General features: G+C 45.6%; 1 long non-coding RNA gene across 3 annotated transcripts in view; it reads left to right on the forward strand.

Moving 5' to 3' along the window:
• Positions 1-17,966, forward strand: part of LOC27208245 — a 43,095-nt gene extending 25,129 nt beyond the window's left edge. Inside the window, exons 3-5 of one of the 3 annotated variants that reach the window (XR_005544523.2) lie at positions 5,974-17,411; positions 17,656-17,763; positions 17,828-17,966. This is a non-coding gene — a long non-coding RNA (uncharacterized LOC27208245). Of the gene's footprint in view, positions 1-5,973; positions 17,764-17,827 lie in introns of those variants that run through there. The other 2 variants (XR_005544522.2, XR_001600770.3) reach the window with 2 other exon arrangements.
• Positions 17,967-19,389: the final 1,423 nt, after the last annotated feature.

Genomic DNA, 19,389 nt, shown 5'->3' on the forward strand with positions numbered 1-19,389 from the left:
AGCAAAGACCGTGTTCATGACACAGATCCTATGGATTTTGCGATCTTGTAATCACTGATCATCTAAATATAGGAACAACTTGTGTTTATTTATTGTTTACAATACGTTTTTTATGCACTTATTCCTATCAGTAGGGATACAGTCCCAATTAATTGTCGAGTGGTCATCGAACCAAGCGAGGCTTGAAAGGAAATGAACACGGCAAACAGCTCTATAAAACTAGGTAAACATCGATGTGAAACCCACCCAAAACCAAACACCACCCCCTGTTTGCGAGCTCGAAATTAAGAAATTACAATGCGGCGGCACAAAACGTCGCATGGCCAATTAAAATGCATTCGTTTTAGGCCTATCAAAACAGTTGGAACAACTTGCATGAAGCGATAAGCAAATACCAATAAAAAGGACATCGGCTCGGCGGAAAAGTGTGGGATGATACGGCATGGAGCGTCATCTGGCTGATCGGTTCGTGTTGGACAATTTAATGCAATTAGTGCGATACGCGATGGTCAGTGTTTTGGGCATCGCTTTCGGTATCGGCACTCCGTATTCCATATCGGTAATTACATAATTACAGCGCGTGTCCTGCAATCGAAGGGATGTACGGAACGTGTATCCTCTATCCACCCTCTCCTCGGATCAGAAGAAGGTGGCACATGTCATATGCCGCGGCATTCCAGTTCCGATTGCGATTCCGATTTCACTCGGCTGATTAATGATATTATGTAATCCCATTAGGGGCCTTTCGGCCTCGGGGCAGTTTGCTGAAAACAGAATCGAACCGAGCCGAACTGAAAAGAAAATGCCTGTGAAACGCAGCCAACCGCAATAATCGCGAACGGCAAAGAGCGAAAATCGAAAATCGCAAAAATCGAAAGCAAAACATTAGGCGCCTAATGCGACTTAGCCCAAAATGGGAGGGATCTGGAAATGGACGTGCCAGTGGCAATGGCAGCGAAAGCCAAGAAAACCAGACCAACGACCTACTTCAATGACGATGTGTTAATTTCATTTGATTGACATCTGTCGGGTAGAGGGCCGTACGACTGCGATCCTCGTTCCCAATCCGGCGGATTCTTCCTTAAAAAAGGAAATGTCCCATCTCTTGACTTGTCATGTAAATCTCAAGGATGTTGTTGCGGCTGGCCAAGCATGACGCTTCATATTTTCGGGGATTGCGCCTAGGCGAAGGACTTCACGTCACAGGACATTGTCCCGATTGAGCTGTCAGCGGATGACGGCACACAAACCCATAATCAAAATCGAAAAACGGCTGAAAGCAACTTTTTCAGGTCCGAATCTGAAAGAGATAGTCGTGTATCCATGTATGACATGTATACGCGATACAAGGACATCCTCCGGGAGAGTCAATGTCAGGACTTTCCTATCCTTCTCCCGAAGGACAGATGCAAACTTGGCCAGCGCAGGGAAAAGAGCAGCAGCAGCAAAAGAGGAAGAGCAAGGGAAGGATTGTAATTTAAGACACTGCCATTCATGACGTTTAAATTTCGCAAATTGTCAAAATTATTGCATTCGATATGCAGCGCACAAAGCGAAGGGAAAATTGTGCAATGAAGCCGACTGCATTTTGCATGCCCTGCCCTTAACCCTTGAGTGAGAATGAGAGTGAGGAGGTACTCTAATCACTCGGAAAATGCCTCCCATCCCCGCCCCTCCTGCGAAATTCTTGAGGAGTGTGTGAAAAATTGATAGACTTGTCATTCGCTCGTCGGTCGTCGGTCGCCGGCGGGGTGGATTTCCATTGCGCCCGTTGTCCTGTTGTCCTCCTTCTCATAAAGTTGCATAAATGTCAGGCGACTGTCATGACAACCTCTTGTAAACGCCCCATAATTTTTATTATTAATGGACTCGGCCCGCCATAATCGATGAGCTGCTATATCTGCTATATATCCCTTCCATATCTGCCATCGATTCGCATGCCGAAAAGAGTTGGCAGGGGTTCCAAGGATACCCAGACCTATCCGCTTTGTTTTGTTATTTAGTACTCATGTACTCAGGTCTTGGAGTGAAAGCCTAAAATTCTTTTCTTCAGCGTTGGTGCTTACCTAAACTTATTTAGGAACCCCTCCATATAGATATTCTATTCAAATTATTAACGTTCATATAAAAATTGCAAGTTTTCAAGACCTATCTAAATCTTTGTGTTATATTGCCAGACATGCAATATAATATTTATTCAAAAGTTTAACAAATTGAAATAATCTACATCTTACACCCTGTTTCATGTCAAATGTATATAAATGTAAAGCGCACTTTGATAACGAGTATTTTCAAGTATTCGATAAGTGGTAATTGGATCGTGTCTACGCTAAGTCTAGTAAAGTTTCTGATCCGTAAATGTGAGCAGCTAAATTCGGTTCGATTGAGCGCTATCTACATCCAGGTTTCCAACCACAAAAACCCAACAAAGTTTTCTCCTTTTTCCAATCGTGATGTAAAAAATTTTTGCGGAGTTCCAACTAAAACAAATAAAAAAACAATAGACTTGGCAAACAAATGTGTTATGATTTTAAGTAACAAAAATATCAGAATTTTACCCACAACTTTTGTAATAGCCGATCAAATGCGGAATGCCATACCTTGTTAAACTCGTAGCTTAATTTCCTTTCGAGTGGCATTCACAGCTGAAAATTTTTAAATTTTACCATTTTTCGAAAAAAATCGTGATGTAACCCCTTATAAAAAAGGGAAAATTTCGCAAAAAATTATTTTTACCAAATAATCTAAAAAGTGAAATGGGTCGTTTGGTAAGGTTGTCAGCTGCAAATAACGGTACGTTTCGTATCTGTGCCTATTCATTTTGAGAAGTTATAACTAAAAAACCACAAAAACATTATGTCTATTAAGTAAAGTTAACTCTGATTCCCTAGTTGGTTTTCAGTAGACACCCGCTACTGATTATCATCGCCTGGTATCAAAAATCGAAGAATCCACAAATTTTGACAAAAATGCGCATTTTGTTAACAAATTTTAGAGATTTTTCGGTTTAAACTACCAGGCGAACAAGAATTCCAGAAGGTGACCAACGATTAGTTGGTTTTCAGTAGACACCCGCTACTGATTATCATCGCCTGGTATCAAAAATCGAAAAATCCACAAATTTTGACAAAAATGCGCATTTTGTTAACAAAATTGAGAGATTTTTCGGTTTAAATTACCAGGCGAACAAGAATTCCAGAAGGTGACCAACGATTAGTTGGTTTTCAGTAGACACCCGCTACTGATTATCATCGCCTGGTATCAAAAATCGAAAAATCCACAAATTTTGACAAAAATGCGCATTTTGCTAACAAATTTTAGAGATTTTTCGGTTTAAATTACCAGGCGAACAAGAATTCCAGAAGGTGACCAACGATTAGTTGGTTTTCAGTAGACACCCGCTACTGATTATCATCGCCTGGTATCAAAAATCGAAAAATCCAAAAATTTTGCACAAAAATGCGCATTTTGTAAGCAAAATTGAGAGATTTTTCGGTTTAAACTACCAGGCGAACAAGAATTCCAGAAGGTGACCAACGATTAGTTGGTTTTCAGTAGACACCCGCTACTGATTATCATCGCCTGGTATCAAAAATCGAAAAATCCACAAATTTTGACAAAAATGCGCATTTTGCTAACAAATTTTAGAGATTTTTCGGTTTAAATTACCAGGCGAACAAGAATTCCAGAAGGTGACCAACGATTAGTTGGTTTTCAGTAGACACCCGCTACTGATTATCATCGCCTGGTATCAAAAATCGAAAAATCCACAAATTTTGACAAAAATGCGCATTTTGCTAACAAATTTTAGAGATTTTTCGGTTTAAATTACCAGGCGAACAAGAATTCCAGAAGGTGACCAACGATTAGTTGGTTTTCAGTAGACACCCGCTACTGATTATCATCGCCTGGTATCAAAAATCGAAAAATCCACAAATTTTGACAAAAATGCGCATTTTTTTAACAAATTTTAGAGATTTTTCGGTTTAAATTACCAGGCGAACAAGAATTCCAGAAGGTGACCAACGATTAGTTGGTTTTCAGTAGACACCCGCTACTGATTATCATCGCCTGGTATCAAAAATCGAAAAATCCACAAATTTTGACAAAAATGCGCATTTTGTTAACAAATTTTAGAGATTTTTCGGTTTAAACTACCAGGCGAACTGGAATTCCAGGACGTGACCAACTATTAGTTGGTTTTCAGTAGACACCCGCTACTGATTATCATCGCCTGGTATCAAAAATCGAAAAATCCACAAATTTTGCACAAAAATGCGCATTTTGTATGCAAAATTGAGAGATTTTTCGGTTTAAACTACCAGGCGAACTGGAATTCCAGGACGTGACCAACTATTAGTTGGTTTTCAGTAGACACCCGCTACTGATTATCATCGCCTGGTATCAAAAATCGAAAAATCCACAAATTTTGCACAAAAATTCGCATTTTGTATGCAAAATTGAGAGATTTTTCGGTTTAAACTACCAGGCGAACTGGAATTCCAGGACGTGACCAACTATTAGTTGGTTTTCAGTAGACACCCGCTACTGATTATCATCGCCTGGTATCAAAAATCGAAAAATCCACAAATTTTGCACAAAAATGCGCATTTTGTATGCAAAATTGAGAGATTTTTCGGTTTAAACTACCAGTCGAACTGGAATTCCAGGACGTGACCAACTATTAGTTGGTTTTCAGTAGACACCCGCTACTGATTATCATCGCCTGGTATCAAAAATCGAAAAATCCACAAATTTTGACAAAAATGCGCATTTTGTTAACAAATTTTAGAGATTTTTCGGTTTAAATTACCAGGCGAACAAGAATTCCAGAAGGTGACCAACGATTAGTTGGTTTTCAGTAGACACCCGCTACTGATTATCATCGCCTGGTATCAAAAATCGAAAAATCCACAAATTTTGAGAAAAATGCGCATTTTGTTAACAAAATTGAGAGATTTTTCGGTTTAAATTACCAGGCGAACAAGAATTCCAGAAGGTGACCAACGATTAGTTGGTTTTCAGTAGACACCCGCTACTGATTATCATCGCCTGGTATCAAAAATCGAAAAATCCACAAATTTTGACAAAAATGCGCATTTTGCTAACAAATTTTAGAGATTTTTCGGTTTAAATTACCAGGCGAACAAGAATTCCAGAAGGTGACCAACGATTAGTTGGTTTTCAGTAGACACCCGCTACTGATTATCATCGCCTGGTATCTAAAATCGAAAATTCCACAAATTTTGGACAAAACTGCGCATTTTGTTAACAAAATTGAGAGATTTTTCGGTTTAAACTACCAGGCGAACTGGAATTCCAGGAGGTGACCAACTATTAATTGGTTTTCAGTAGACACCAGCTACTGATTATAATCGCCTGGTATCTAAAATCGAAAAAATCAAAAATTTTGCACAAAAATGCGCATTTTGTATGCAAAATTGAGAGATTTTTCGGTTTAAATTACCAGGCGAACAAGAATTCCAGAAGGTGACCAACGATTAGTTGGTTTTCAGTAGACACCCGCTACTGATTATCATCGCCTGGTATCTAAAATCGAAAAATCTTAACATTTTCCAAATTGTGTGATTTTTCGGTTTAGATTACCACCACGCGAACTGAAATACCAGAAGGTGACGGTGGTGATTGAATTCTTTCAGGGCCTAAAAGTATGTTACATATATATATGGGGCACCATTGAGTGGCTATCTTTTTCGGCCTAAAAGTACATAAAGTAATGTTAAAAATTTGCAAATGTTAATATCAGGCCTCGTTGAGCTTGCATTCAAATGTTATCACTTTATCATATATTTTGCAAATTTAACAATTCAAAAATTTGGCCAAAAATTTATTTTCCATAATTAAAAATGTTAGGGATTCCATGGGTAATGAGCTGTACTAAACGTTGAATATTTTTAGCTTTACGAACATTTATGATGAAAAAGTAAAGTATCGAATTTTGTAATTTTTCAGATTCTGAACACCAGGCGAGCAGAAGTTTCAATAGGTAGCAACAGCTTACCAAGATACAACGAAGACCATATTAAGCAGTAATGGAATATAATTATTTTCGATAATTTATTATAATTGATTCCTTAGGGCTATGAAAAAAATTCACTTACAAGTTAAACATTACTGGCTAGCTGGGACTACTACAACTATAGATGATTCCATTGATAGTTAACTGGTGAGATTGCGAGATGCACTACAGCTAATACATTTTCCAAATATAACGTATACTCCAAGGACTTAAAGTACTTAAATGCGAGTGTGTAAAAAAAAGAAAGTTGAGCCCCCTAAACTATTCACAGATAAGCTGACCCAAAAACAGGACATACGATTCGGATCCTCGCGTTCAACGCATCAAGAGAGGAGTGGACCTTTAGGCGGTGGTTACTTTGGCGGAGGTGAAGGCGGCCAGCTGGGCCTTGAGTGCGTCGATCTGGCACAAGAGCTCGATGTTCTGGCGCTCCAGATAGGCGGCCCTGATGGCGATCTCATCCTCCTTGATGCGGCGGCGATCGCGGGACTTCTTGGCGGCAGCGTTGTTCTTGCGACGCCTCTCGTAGTAGGCGGCATCCTTAACCTGGCTGCCCGAGCTGATACCGGAGTTCGCTGCAGTAGCGTTAGCCAAGTTGCTGGAGCTGCTGGTGGCGGACTTGCCCTCGAAGTTGCCCGCCTGAGAGTCGCAGTCGCTTGACTCCTCCGCAGCAGCGCGATCCTCGCTTTCGCTGTTGTTGTTTGAGGAGCTGCCTTCGTTGACGGATCCACTTCTTGAGTTGGTCCTTCGCATTTTTGGGTTGGTTACGGTGCGCGATCCTCCATTGGAGCTGCGGATTTGCTCAAGCACTCGCTTCCGGTATTCCGTGTAGCGCTCCACTCGCGGATTGTCCAGAAGGACATCAGTGGCTGCGAAATTGGCAGCTATGACCAAGGGATCCCGGGGAAAGGCCTTGAAGGGACGGGTGTTCTTTCCCGCCTCGCCGCTACTGGAGGTGGTGGGCGTGGTGGCCTCAACAGCCGGGGACTGGGGATTCTCCAGAACGTCTATCTGCATTGTGCTGGCGTTGCTGGCGGGTCTTGGTGAGTTGGTCGAAGAAGCGGCAGCAGCAGCGGCGGCCGCAGCAGAGGCGGCAGCAAAGGTTTGCAGAAGGTTGGCGGTTGGTGTGACCTTGGGCGGAGCAGCAGTGGGCGTGGCTTGCTCCTGCTTGATGTTGCTGTAGTAAAAAGCGGGATACAGGGAGGCCAATTGTTGCTGCTGCTGCTGTTGCTGCTGATGCTGCTGCTGTTGCATTTGGGCCGCATACAGAAGATTGCTGGTGGGCGAGGCCGAGGGGGAACCACTGCCGTAGCTGTAGCTTGTTTGATACGGCGAGGGAGTCTTCCTGGGCGTCTCTACGCTGTCACATCGACGGGAAAGATCCAGGACCTCTGCAGAGGAGGTATGCTGCTGCTGCAGCTGCTGATGTTGCTGCTGCTGCTGCTGTTGTTGCTGCTGACTGAGGGCAGCTCCCAGCAACTGCTGCTGGTAGGCGTAGGCCGTGTACAGATCCATTTTGGGCAGGCCCAAGGATCCCTGAACCGGCAATTGGCTGTGCGGCAAGTGGTGCAGTGGCTGCTGCTGGTGGTGCTGGTACTGGTGGTGGTGCATGAGGGGCTTGCGATCTGCGGAGATTGAGAGAGAGGGGATTTGTTAGTTTACGGATCGAGGAGAGTCCAAGGGGCGTGGCCAACTTACCAGTCTTGAGATCGAAGAACTGCCCGGCCATGAGTTTCTCGTGCATTAGCATGGTGTTCGGTGTATGGTCTCTGGGTTTAATCCAACTGATTGACGCTATATAGACTGGTGATCTAGCTCTGATATTGCTATATCTTCACGCTGACGATGTCGAACGCAAACTGATTTCCTCTCGTCGGAACCCCCTGCATTTATACCGAAAATCCGGAGGCTGCGCCGACGCCTCATTCACATCGAAATGGCGGACACGAGCGGCCAGCCGAAGCGGTACGAAGCAGGTAGGCGGTACAAAGGCCAAAGGGCAAAGGGGTGATTCTGGCTCTGCTTCTGACTCTGTCCCACTCTGCCCTGTTGCCCTCTCTGTCTCGCCGCATTCGAAAGGGTTTTACAAGGGTGCGGCTGCCCTTTCCCTCATTTGGTTTTCGCAGTTTTCGCAAAAATCATAGTTCTTTGTGCTATTGTTAGTTCGCCATTTAACGTAATTTAAAAAAAAAAAGTACAAAGAGTTTTCGAACTTTATGTTTCATCAGTTTCCGCGAAAGGATATGGTTTTTTCTTGGTTTTAATATTCAATGGGAAAAAATAGGAAAATTCGTACTACCTTTGCAGTGCTTTACATTTCGTTTTCATGGAATTGGCTAAAAATATTTATAATCAATGTAGAGTTTTAAACTTCGGCTTTATTTTCACAGGCGTTCATTGCGAAGTTATAAGTTTGTGGAAACCTAACTTACTTGCTTTGATATCTAAATGATAAAGCCCTTACCCAAAAACCAACCTGAAAAATCTTTAGTTACTAAGTCTTTAGATTTAAGTAACTGCTGAAAATGTTTCTTATGTTGTTTAAAGAATAAACCGCAATTAAACATCGTAGGCTATTCTCTTCTGCAGTGAAATAAACCATAAGCATGCTTCTGAATCTTCCAGAACGTTTCGCATATCAAAGACCCCCTGGCCGTAGTATATTATAATTACAGTCAAATCTTACTTTTCCGGCCAGAAAGAGAGGCATCTGGTCAAAGGAAAGAGATGGAATCTGATTTGTTGATAATAGATGCACAACATCCAAGGGTTGTGATGGCTAAATCCGTTTGTTTTGCGCTTTTGTCCCGAAATCCTTTTGCTGACCAGCCCATCTAGAATCTGTGTATCTATGCGATGGCGAATTCGTTGGTTTGTGCGTGACAAATTATGGAAATTAGGCCGAGTTCTGGCGTTCTTGCAATTTTCAGCCCTTTTCGGCTGGCGTAATTCGCATCCTTTTCCTATTTCGGCAATGAAAACTCGGCTTCCCGGAATCTCGACAAGGACACTCGCCAGTCTGCCCATTTGATTCATGACGCCGCCAGCCCAAGGATCGAGAATCGAGAGTCCAGGATCATTGCGACAAGTGTCCGCCAGTGTTGACTGCTCGTGTTTGCCCTCCTCCTTAAACATCCTTGATTCTACGTCCTTTATCCCTTTGGCTTCCGCTGCGGCGTGGGATGTGGGATCCTCGACAAGTTGTTTCACTTTGTTAACTGTTTGTCCTAACGGTCGCCTCGACGGCCAACGGAAGTCGGTAGCGGTACAATGTTGGCTGTCATCCATGGGAAATGTTATTCCAGCATAACTTACTGCAGCTACTTCGAGGACATGACAGTCAGTGTGTCCAAATATGTAGTTTAGATTTGTTACGCAGAAATGATATCAAATCCTATTAACAATACGCTGATCAGATTTCCATATCCCCTCGCTAACTTTCATTCATTCTCTTTTTACGACTTCCCATTCAGTGGGATTGGGTGGATTGCAAATAAAAAGAGGGATCGATATGGTAATCAGTAAAAAACCGCGAACTTATCCGCTAATCCGTGCGCTAATCCAACCGTAAAAATGGTGGATTAAACTAAAACTCGGACGGTCACGTCGCCGTCATTGAGTCGATCCCTTACCTGCGGTTCCCGGGCCCGAGCCCTTCCAGATCCTGGACATACGTATAACCCAGCCCAATCGATCCCGAGCAGATGCCATAAAAAGTCGCGGCCGAAGTCGAAGCCAAAGAGTTGCCAAGTTCGGTGTAAAAACCAGATTCAGCGAAAAAAACTTAAAAAACAGCAGGCCATAAAACCATATATTCATATACTCGGACTGCTGTTGCTTCGCCATAATGAGCTCCGAACCAAAGATGCAATATTTGTGCAATCCTTTGAGTGGTGACCTTGGGCGCGTTTTTTACGGAATCATCTACCTGATGCCCGAACGGGTTGCCCACCCACAATATGCGCTGTATTAGGCTGTTATGCTGTTGCCTAAAAAACATCCAGAGTTTTATTGCATAATGGACGCTTCGTGCGAAAAGGCCTCATTTCGAGTCTGCGGACCCTAAAACCGCTGCTGTTTTTTAAGGAGCCATAAACTGACATTTCAGACATCGGCTGTCCTTAAAAAAAAAGGGTTCTCTCCTCCGCCCATTGTGGCTGCGATTTTTATATTGGTCCGCTGCTAGGTGACAAAGAAAATCAGCGACTAATTGACTGAAAGGGGTTTTGCCTTATATGACCCGTCCCACCCGTCCAAAAAAGGGTGAGGAGTGGTTTGGATTTGGATTCGTGCTTGGTTTCGGGGAATTGCCGTTAACTCCTTTCGCGGCCCTTTGTCTTAATGGGTTAACAGTCGCATATTGGAAGCCTTAGCTTCAAATGGCCCCTGTCGTAAACGTAAGTTGAAAGCAACTTATCGCATATTAGGACTGCCATTTTGTTTCTGAGAAACTGTATTCCCGCTTTTTATCCGTAAAAAAAACCCCTAGTTTGGGATAAGCAAAGAGCAGCGCTCTCCTCCGCATTTTCATCTCGATGTGATGGTAAGTTACTGCTAATAAATTATCTTTTTGATATCATCAAATATATTTCACTAATGCAGCGCTATTTGAAAGAGTCGTGCTTCGTTCATTCTTCCAACTTCCTCCAAAAGGAACTCCTTGAAAGGCCGTTCCTGAGCACAATTGATGAAATGAGATTACTTTCAAATGTATGATTAGTTTGGCCGTCATTCAGTTGATTCTCAGCCACGATGGCCGCCTAAGCCCATCAGGAAAGGCACTTGGGCCCGTCCATATCCCTATATCCTGCGATGCTAATGAGGAAGTAAGTAGTCGGCCGGCAAGGAAGTGAACGGGGATTACACGTGCTCCTCGGGCGGACAAAGGCCCTCTCCTCTCGCAGCAGAGTGTTTGGGCTAAGCGAAAAAGACTAACCAGGATCGAGAGTCGGGAATCGAGGACCTAGGATCACTTGTTTGTTTTCCTTGGCATATGCAAAGTGCACACTTGCAGAGGATAATGGGAACAGGTATTGCTCGGCTCGATGTGTCTGGGGATTTGCCTTAGCCACTTCCGCAAACGGAAGTGCACAGCTCGGCAAAAAGAACCCCGACTAAAAAAGACACAAGTTAAGTACTGGAAGGGAACCCACAATGGCCATAGCTTCCGTCGTCAAATCCTTTGGCTAATTGTTATCCTATGGCTCCTAATCCCACGTCCAGCAAAAGGCTGCTCAATTATGGCATCTCTTTAATTGAGAGACGTCGAGCCGCTCCGAATAGAGCCTTCCTTCATTCACCGCTGACCAGCCGAGCGAAAAGATCTCGAGCAGATCTCAAGTCCGGAATATGAAATCCGGATCCCAAATCCCAAGGCAGTATTGCATTACTATGCCAATTAGTGCGGTTTTGATTACCCAAATGACATTTGCCTCGCAGGCCCGCAATGCTTTGGAGTCCTCTTATCTGCCGAGCGAGTTGCATCTTCCAAATTGGGGCGACAGCGCGTCTATCGTATTACTATCTTATGTTTGCACCGGCCAAACATCCCAGCAACTCAATGAACTTTGAATGATGGACTGCGCTGAGCTGCGAATGCCCAATATTGAAATTGTGCGCGATAAGTTCAAGGTTCTGACTCAAGATTGGGCCGATCGATCGAACGATCGATCGATTGATCGATGGGGAGACCCCACACGGGAAAAGTGCCATTTAATGCTCGTCAAATCGACGCACAAAGAGCTCGGTGTCCAGAGTGCTATTTAAATGGGCAAAACTAACTTGCTACTTCCTTACGCCATCATTGTGCCTGTTGTCCTGTTGTCCCGTTGTCAGGACCCCAGGAAGATGTCCAGGAGACAGGGGAGGGGTGTGTCCGTGTCCACGCCCATCGCCATAGTCAGAGGAAAATGAGAATGCTCGGGTTGGGAAAATACTGAAAAAGTCGCACACACAAGACGAGCAAGAGAAAGGAATCCAAAGAAAGCAACATTTCACGCATGATTTCCGAGTGGGAGATCTCTGCTCCTACAGCTACACTGCGATCATCTGGAAGGACCAATATCTGAACATTAATACTTAAGTGAGCAAGTTTCGCCAAACCCCTTTTCCAGTGCACCAGTCACTGCTGCTGAGCAGCGATTGCAGGGTATTTGCCATCGCTGATGGCACATTCATTTTGCATGCTTCATTCGTTTTGATGAACTGTCAACGTTTTGGGCCATTGTTCCAACTCGGAGCTCTGTGATCGGTATCTATTTGGGTGAGAACCGCTCGCGGTACAGTTATGTGCGGATAGTGTGAAACAATTCTAATAGCCGGCGCAAAGACCCTTATTCCCGATAATGCCCTTTCAATGCTCACTTAATTTTATGCATTTTACTGTTGATTAGCTGCCATCAGCCACGACGCCCATTGTCAGCGGCCGAGCACCGTTAGGGGTTTTTCCGGAGTTAATCAAACCGCCGGTCGAAGAGCCCACATAAAAAGAGTTACGATCCGCCCCCGGCCATCGGGGTGTCGAGCCCACTCGATCTATCAAGCGGCCCTTGAAATTTTCACACCTTTTTGCGGGAGTGTCCTTGCTGCTGCACTCCTTTTTGTCCTTTTGCCATTGTTCAACTGCAAGCCAAAGCCGCCTACGAAACCCCGTTAGAATGGCTACTGTTAGCCCCCTTCCTCTCGAGAAGCGAATTCAAAATTCCAGATCCCAGATCACATTGTTGGCCAGGACAATTGCTGTCAAAATGGCATTGCAGCGGTTTGCGGATTTGGCCGTCCTGGTAATTGTGTCAATTGTCAGTTCGCACCATCTCCTAACTGCCATCAGCATATAAAGCATATCCATCCAGCACGATCTCCACCGGAACGGATGCGCTGCCCAGATACAATCGGGATCGGCAGATCGGGACCGGGCGAGAACGGTAGATCGAGGAAATCCTGGAACAGAGAACGGAACTGAACCGAACGGAACTGAACGGTCCTAAGCCTCATTCCGCATAACTCTTTTTCATAGAGTGACTCCTGGCCAGCTCGTAATATGAGCATTTAACACCGTAAAGTCTTCGACCCGGCCACGCCCATTGTATCCGAGTTCCGTTCCGTTCTGTTCTCATCTCCTTTGAGAACCACAGTTGCCTTTTGCCTCGAGTTTTTTCACATGAAACTAAAAACGACTGAAATCCATGAGATTAAACGGTCTTTAAGCGGTTTAAGCCCTTTGTGCACGCAGTTTCGTAGGTGGCAAAATGTGCCATTGTCACCGAGTTCTGCCAAAAATATGAACTAGCATATCATTTCATAATTTTCAGTTTCATCTTTAAAAGTGCATTTTTTGCTTCTCGGAAGGAATACACAAATATTGTTGGAAGCTCAGTGGGCCGGAGGGTTCCGGGTGATCCGACAGGTGACCAGGTACAGCTCTCTCGATCCTCCAATCCTCCATGCTAATCCTGACTATCTGGCTGCCTCAAGTTAATCTCGCATAATATTGCGTCTTCCGAACAGCGTAATCCCCTGAAAACAAGTGTCCAGATCCGCAGCTCTCCACTTTTAAGCCGGCAATGGATTGCAGATGACTTGACTAACTGTCGAGCTAGGCTCAACGAACAGATTTCTCTGAGCCTGGTCGCAACAGTAATACGTTTGACGTAACGCAGGGGAATTAAAAAGGTCGAACGATGTGGCTAAAAACTGGCAAGTAAGGAGCTGGAGTTAAGCAAGCTAAGCTTGGCAAGGCTATTCTCACTATATCGCTTATTTCTTACTGATGGGACAGTTTATACCATATTTCAAATTAAACCATTCCCTAGATCACTGAAACTTCAGTCAGGAACTGCAATTAATCTTCTTCACCTCTAACTTTCCTAACTTTCCCCACAGTTTGTAGAACTTGTCTCAAGGTCGCATACTCCAAAGATCGAACTGAGGCCCAGTTCCATCGCCATGTTACGTTGCATCCTCCATTGCCAGGGATTGCGCCATTTTGGCGTTTATTATCGAGGTCCTGCTACGAAATCGAAGACTCTGCCGAACTCCGGGCCACGCAATAAAGTAGAGCTCAAAGGCTCGGCCAATCAGAGGCAGAAACCACAGCTGGAGGGGATTTCGAAAAACCACCACCACAGCGACTTCATTTTGTGCGTCTGGTGGGAAACTGGTTCTCTGGGCAATGAATCCCCGCAACTTCATTAAAGCCAGGAGATATAGGACCGCATTTAGGGAGTTGGGGGAAGCGGTGAAGATGGAGGTGGAGGTGGGGGTGGAGATGGAGATGGACGTGCAGGGAGTGGGTGACGGATCCAGAGATCCAGGGCTTAGGGAAAATGTGACAGCTGTGCCAGCTGACCCAGTCCATTGTCCGATGTCCATTGTGTCCATCCGGAGGCGAGGGAGTCTCCTGCATTTAATAAATAAATAGCAGGCGACAGACAGACACACAGAGAGACAGCATCGGGGGCATTTTCATTAGGGCAAATGAAAGGGTTCTGCCTCGGCGTGGTTCGGCTCGGGAAAGCCCTTTTCCGACTTTCCCGGGCGGTTGCTTAATGATAACAAAACCGGATGGCGTTGGCTTGATTACAAGTGGTCGCTCGCTGGCAATTTTGCGGGTCGCTCGAAATGCTGACCGCCGCTGTGGTCACTTTTGGCAATTTCCTACAATTGTTGGCTCAACCCCTCCTGCGTTTCTGGGGCGCAGCAGGGTGGACGTGGATGTCTGGAGTTTGGGGTGGGGTGGAAGTTTGGGGAACGAACACCCCATCAATTCGTCGCGCTGTGACACATTTATGGGGAGTCTGTGGAGTTAGTGGCTGGCTCGAAATTAGGTTTCATGCCCCCACTCCCGGCTAAATCGATGCGGTGACCACCTGCCCCTCGCCGTGGCTGAAAACCCTGTCATTGATACTGAAACTGTTTTGTCAATACAATCGGGGGAAACTCGAGAAGACTTTTGCTGTGGCGCAGCAACATTATAAGATTATCTGGTCAGGCAACCTCAAATTTGTGGCCAGACAAGTGGAAACGATGCGAAGAAAGCAGATCACTTCCTGTCTTACCCTTCGCCGATTATCTTTTTGTCGTGATCGAGGTCTGTTTGCCAAATAGACAAATAGTGCGATCAGCGGAGCGTGGAAAGAGTTCCTCTCCCTGGGAACTGACCCGCTGTCCCCCGGAATCCTTTTCTCTACCAGACCATATATAAATATACATCGCGTTTATTGTCTCGACTGTCAGCGCAGACCATTAGCCAGGGTTTTCCAACAATCCGCCGGACACAATGGAGGATCACTCACATATGCCACGCCATCTTAGCACTCTAAGCGCTGAACTCCTAACTCCTAATGATCTACGGTTCCGGTCGACCCTTGGATACCCCTTGCATACAATTTGCCACAAGTTGCCGTGATTAATTAACTTGAATGGCAATGGCATTGGCATTTGCATTTCCATTACCATTGCCAAGGCTCATGTTGCGTTCTTGTTCGGATTGCACGAGTAATTTGAGGCGCTCAATTTTTCGACGCATAATTAGGAGCGGACTGGGAACTGAGGACCGCTGGCTGCGGAATTGTTTCGGTGCACGAGCCACACGACTTTCTTCACTAATTGTTAGCTGGAACGCTTCAAAGGAACTGCGGGAAAGAAAGTTCCTCGACAAACAGCCTCCTGCCACGAAGCCCGGACTTGATCCTTTCCCTTGGAGTGTGGCAAACGAATCGATTCTGGGTTATGCTCTGGGTGCAGCAATTAGTTCGAATTTGCTGGGTCTCCGCTCAGATGCTGAATTGGAGATCATTGGACTTCATTCGGAGTGCTGCTGCAGCTTTCCAGTGGTCAGATCGCGTGGCAGTCAGCAACCCACTGACTGCTTGGGGTAATTGTGGAGTGAGTGGGAATAGAGATCGAGATACGATGCTCCAAGTAGTGGCTGCCCAGCTGGCTGCTGGCCACATCCCGAAGGAAATGCTGTCACAGAATCCGAGCATTGAAGACCAACACGAGCCATCGAGCGACAGTTCGCCTCCCATTGTTGGTTAATTTATCAAAGATGCAAAAAGAGCCAACTCACGCTTAAGTGGAAGGCTGCCTAATGAGCGTGTTCAGTGGTCTTTTTTCGGTGTTTGGTGTTCAATGCTCAATGACCAAAGTCCGATGCCCAGTGCCCAGTGTGGTCAGCAGCTGGAAAAAAGGAACACATGTGGCTCATGCCCCTGGCTAGTGAAAGGATTCGACTTTGGACTCTGGGCTCTGGATCCTGGACTCTCGATTCTGGATTCTGGATTCTGCACTGGGAACATGACGGAGTAAACACACGCCGCACATCCTCATTAATCTCGAGGGGGCGTAGACCGAATGGGATCGGAGTTCGGACTGCGGCCGGAGGATCGAAGTTGCTCTGGCTCTAATCCCGCCGCACACAACATATTGCAACTTTATGTCGGGGAAACGCGATTCGAAATCCATTTCGATGGCTTGACTTGCGTTTTGTTTTTCCAGCGTCAATGGCGAGTTATTTTGGCCTTCCAGCCCCGGACTGGAATCCAACGAAAATATAATAAGTGGGCACGTGTTTCTGCCTGGTCCACAGGGCATACAAACTATTTGTTTTTCTACGGCCAACAGGCCCTTGGGCCTCGTCTGGGGTTTGTTTTTACGCATAAATATTTGTTTATATTTGCCTAAGCACAGAGTTTGTGTCGTCTTCTAGGGAACGCACACACCACAGCCAGGAACGCAGTTCGAGGAGTCGCAGGATCCTTGTCCAGGCGCCAATCGAGCACCTCTTAAGCCTTTACAGCTGCCCAACGGAAGTGAAGTGAAGGAGTTGCTCAAAGTGGCCTCACGTTCGCCGAGGTCAATGGGTGTGTTTTCGAAGTCCACATTTAGGAAGTCTGTCTCTAGTTCCCCCGGACACCAGATACATACATAGGAAAGGCTTGTAAGCCTGGTAAATTATGAATTATCAATTGAACTAAACAGATTTCCCTTCTTTCTGCAGGCACACAACTTTGAGCCCCTTTTTTACAGGCGCACACAAAAGTGTGTGGATAAAGTTTTGGCCTAAGTGAGAGAAAAAAACTCATTATGAGTTGCATAAGGCTCATAATTGATCGGCAAATGGGCCGACGAGCTGGTGGAACTGATGGCCAAGACGCACCATAGTGCAGGGTCCACGCTCTGGATTAGACCAATTTTAAGGAGAATTGCTCTCTGCACGGTTCACACATATCTGATCTGCCCTGCCCTGCTCTGAATTGCAGGACGTTAGACTCTGGGCCGAGAATTTTGAGCCGTGGGCGTGTGCGGGCCATGGATTTCACACACCGATCTCAGGAGGATCCTGGAACAATCCCTTGCAGCATGACGAAAGGTAAATTTGTAAACAATTGTGCTAATTAAGCCAGCCCAATAAAAATCGGCTCACGAAGGCTTGAGAGGCTCGAGCGACCTGAGAGCCCTGGGCGGATGGCCGAGTGGCCTGAGATCTCCCGGGGAGATCCAGGCGAGCACTTGAACTAAATCCGGTAGCTTAAACGAGTTAAAGGAACTTGAACGGAACTTAATCCCATAAATTTGGGAAAAATACAATTTTAATCAGGTTAATTCGTGTGTAGCGCGACTGTTGCATGGTTTCGGGATCTGGGCCACGGGATCAGGGGCCAGGTAGTCGGTCGAGCGAAAGGATTAGGCCTCTGGATCTCGGGGATTTAGCGCAAACAGAGGTGAGTCCGTCCAGAACAGGCCCACCGCCCATCGCCTTCATGCGACATTTTAATTTAATCTCAGATTACGAGCGAACGAGGAGAGGAGATCGCGGATCGGGAACGGGATCGGTATCGGGATCAGTCCACAGTCCACCAGATTAGGCCACTCCGCTCGTATATTGCCAAATAATGGTCGAGTTCCAGGGGCCGCCACTTCGATTGCAAAAGTTTCACGTAAATCCGTAAGATTAGATGGCTAGATCCCCAGATTTTCAGATTCCCTCCCGCGCCTAGCCCAATTGTTAGGTCAATTGCCAAATCACTTGAGCGGGGAATGGAAAACTGGGCCATCTCATCATGGAGGTAATCCCAGTCGCAGCAGATCTAGGTAGATCCTTGAAAGCCACTGGTCATGCCCACTAAAGCTAGCAGTGCCTCCGATGATCTCATTCCCCTGATCCCCACACAAGTCCAAAGTAGTCTGCTGGACTAGATGCGTTGACTTTCGAACCCCTGGGAATACTACAGCTACAAATACTACATGCTACAAAACATGCTACATGCTGCTAAACTCGCAGAAACAAATATTCTAGAATCTATAGTTATTTACGAATTGTACATCAAGATTGTGAAAGAATAAATCAATGATTAAGATCAAATATCGTTTCTATTTCTACCGACAAAATTCACGAGAAAAAGTGCGAAAAATATCAGCTCACGATCCAAGTCGCCACGTGCCGATCGTGCGCTGGCTAGAAAGGATTGCCATTCGATCGTGACGCCCCAAAGGGAAGGGATTTAGGCCATGAGTAAACACATTTCGATCGCCAGGATCTCTTTGACAGTGTCAACACAGATCGAATAGGAGTCGTGGGCTGCGATCGTGGCGAATCAGATGCGATCTGCGATCGCTTGGGGTTGAAATGCGGAAATCACAAGGGGATCGCGAGTGAGCCTGATTGACACTTGGGCCGCTCACCTGGCGACCAAGGTGTGTGTGTCTTTTCTCGCCTGTGATTGGAGTGTGCTCTGCACGTGGCCAGAGGACACACATTCCGCACATTCGCAGCAGAGCGAGAACGACGATCGGATGACGATCCTTTGTGTGGTTTGGCCCGCCCGTCGTTTGTTGTTGCTTCTCCTCCCTTTTTCCGTTGGCCCGTTTTTTGTCAGTTTGATCTTTCTGAGAGAGATTTGCTCGGTTCTCGCCTCTTTCTGCAATCGATTACAAGAAAATGATGATGTTTCCGAAGGATAATCTCGGTTGCAGCATCTAGAGACCGTCTGGTCGGGGGTTATGCATCATTATTTGACTCACACTTGACATTTCGATTGTTGCCAAAGAAAGGGCACAAGGGCCAAAACAACAAGATGCCAATTAGGGACCTCTTTCTTGTGCGATCTAAAGAAGATCAGACCAGAAGTTAAGGATCACAGGTCCCCGCGGAATGCGGCTTAGCTGAAACCATTTTTATTGCGAATCGCACACTGATTCTGGGATTCCGGGATTCAGCCATTTGGCAGCGCCATTTTGGCTCCGGCGTTACGAGACTCACATCACGCAAGCACAAGGGTTGCACAAGGGTTGAACATTTGGGAGTCGTCATCTTCTCGGGGTGGCCCATCCTCCATCCACCGTCCGCA

Source organism: Drosophila simulans, chromosome X (assembly GCF_016746395.2).
Source record: "Drosophila simulans strain w501 chromosome X, Prin_Dsim_3.1, whole genome shotgun sequence".
In the NCBI taxonomy this organism is placed as follows: Eukaryota; Metazoa; Arthropoda; class Insecta; order Diptera; family Drosophilidae; genus Drosophila; species Drosophila simulans.